At 46.5% G+C, this 2,564-nt stretch overlaps 1 long non-coding RNA gene across 1 annotated transcript; it reads left to right on the plus strand.

The window, feature by feature from the left end:
• Window positions 1-482: 482 nt before the first annotated feature.
• LOC122395285 lies at window positions 483-1,237 on the plus strand. The gene is made up of 3 exons (XR_006258967.1): window positions 483-614; window positions 841-1,068; window positions 1,176-1,237. It is a non-coding gene; the product is annotated as an uncharacterized LOC122395285 (long non-coding RNA).
• Window positions 1,238-2,564: the final 1,327 nt, after the last annotated feature.

Below are 2,564 nucleotides of genomic sequence, written 5' to 3' on the forward strand. Positions count from 1 at the left end.
AGACGAACGTCATTCCCAGTTTCACACGTTCACCTCTCAGGCGAAACTCGACACCAGCAAATGAGAAATGAAGTTACACTTACGAATCATTCTCTTCTCTCTAATCAAATTGCTTTCCTCTAAAAGATAGCGCGTTAAAACTTGGTTCTACGATGATTTTTGCCACCGGAGCGATGCTTCGGAGATTTTGCCAATATACCACAAGCAAAACAGGAACGATGTACACCTAAAAAATTTGGTTTAAGTATCGTAGTTATGATGCGTAATGATTAAAGCGAAATTTTTCAAATTCCCGCCGAAAGTATACGCAACAAAGCGTTCAAGGAGCAATTTCTTCGACGTCTCGCGCTGAAATAGCAACGCAGGCAAATTATTTCCCGGGTAATTGGCAACGTTTAGTTGGAACATTTAACCCAAGGAGGGCAGCACGATGATAGGGTGACATTCTGCGGCGCGATACGCAACGATGAAATCATCGTAGAAATTCATTCACCGAGCGTGCATCGCCGTACTGCGTCGCTTTGCATAGTCCTATGGCTTTGATCGTCGTCGATCTCCGACCTATTAACCCAGGCTCCGCTGGATCTCGTCGATCGATCGTTGGCCTGGAAACGGTAAGGAGGAGAAAAAAATAAATTCCGATGGAACGTAGCGGACGCCGGGAAAAAATCGTGAAATAATAGAGACGCAGAAAAGTGACAGCTGTTTAGACGCGGAGGAATCCGCGCGGAGATTAATACCAGTGATTCACGTTACCCATATAGTTCGCGCGGATTGGAAATGTGGAACTGTGATTCACGCTGTATCGAGTATGACCATAGTTCAATCGTGTTTTTCTAGGGAAACGTATTATCGCGTGCTTGGGATTCTTGGGAGACGTACCGCATCTCTGGATCTGTGTTCGACCGGGCAGACTGTAGCGATTCTGATATCGGACGGGCAAAGTCGATGCTTTCGCGAAACGGTAACTTTCCTCGCATAAACCATACTCGACGAAGCAGAGAAATTCACTCGATACAGTAATTTCTCTAACGGGGGTGCGGGAAGAAACACTTTTAATTTGAAATGGTACGTATCATTCTATTATTTCTATCTATACCGAACAACTCGATTCCATTCTTTCCGCTATAATTACTCGACAAAGTCGGCGACCGTTGAACTATATCTTTTTTTAGAGGCTCCCAAAAACCACTGACCCAATAAATAATCGGCGTACGTTTGGACTCTGAACTCCGAGGGAAGTTCACTGCGCAGCTTAGCTAATTGGAGCAGTTTAATCGCAGTCGTTCGAAAGATGCGGATTCGAGTCTCCAGTCCAGCAAGTCGATTACTTTGTTAATTTTATCGTGGCAATAGATATCCAACGGAGCTACATCGATTCGTTGTTCGAATTTTTCTTCATAAATTTTTATAAAAATAGCGACAACGTTTAATTTTTCTAGTCTGGTGTCGTCGTATCAATAATTCAAGTTTAATAGAGTATAGAACGCACAGACAGGGAACGGGTTAATGAGCGTAAATCCGCGTTTAACCGGCGCCGTCGCTAGGGCCCGCCGTTGACTTTCGATCCGACGTCCCATGCTCGATTACGCTCGGGGCCTCGCGTCATTCAAAACAAGCGCAGCAAAGTCATAGGCGATAAATTAACGCGACTGTTAAAAGGTTAATCGACGCGACCCGGCGAGATTCAAGTGTACCGAAATGCTCCTCGTTGCCCACCCGTTCAATCTAAACCGTCGTCGGGCCGCAATTGGTTTCTCACGCTGCACGACTAAATTGCTTGCCCGGACCTAATGACAGCGAATCGAGTGCACGCCTTTAGGCTAACAAGGGAACCTCGTACGCTGTTATTCCCCGAAACAAACCTCGCTGACAAAAAAAAAACAACAACCCTTCCATCGTCAGGTTCTTATTTAAATTGAAGATCAACCGATGATTAATCAGGACATGCGTTCGATGCGTTAACCAAAATGGATGACGTCGGAGCTCGGTTTTACAAATCCTTGCGGATGTCGTCGAGTCGCGGGCGGCGCTGGTCGTAAGCGATCAGCAAACTTTCTCACCGCGGGGACTGGATGTGGGCAAACAGCTCGCGAGAAATGTATATTCCGCGCTCGTACGGAATTACCCCGGCCGCGTTGCATCCAGGACTCGCTTTAGATGGTAATAAGTTACGCGGTTGTCTCCGAGGAGCGTCTGCGCGGGCCGCGTACCGCCCGGAAAATGTGTTTTGCGTCAGTGAATATTGCCCGACGTTGAGATAACAAATATCGGGACCGCTTTACCGCGCTGCAATCGACCAAATACTGTTTCGCGAACGGGTAATTGACTGTTTATCGCGGAACGGTGAAATCGAACGATCGGGATTTGATTTCCAGTTTCGTGCGGCTTTGCTGTCTCTGATTGAGTCAAAATTGAACAGCATGGACGTCGAAGCCTCGGTTATTTGGTTATCGATTCCCGGTTCTATGCATGCTTGCGTGCAATCGCAAAATTTTCCCTTCCCTGTCGCGTTACACTTCTCGACTCCTTCCTAAACATCATGTCTTCATTGAAGAAAAATG

This window comes from Colletes gigas, unplaced genomic scaffold (genome assembly GCF_013123115.1).
Source record: "Colletes gigas isolate AHSC1104 unplaced genomic scaffold, ASM1312311v1 Colletes_gigas_Sc00005, whole genome shotgun sequence".
Classification (NCBI taxonomy): Eukaryota; Metazoa; Arthropoda; class Insecta; order Hymenoptera; family Colletidae; genus Colletes; species Colletes gigas.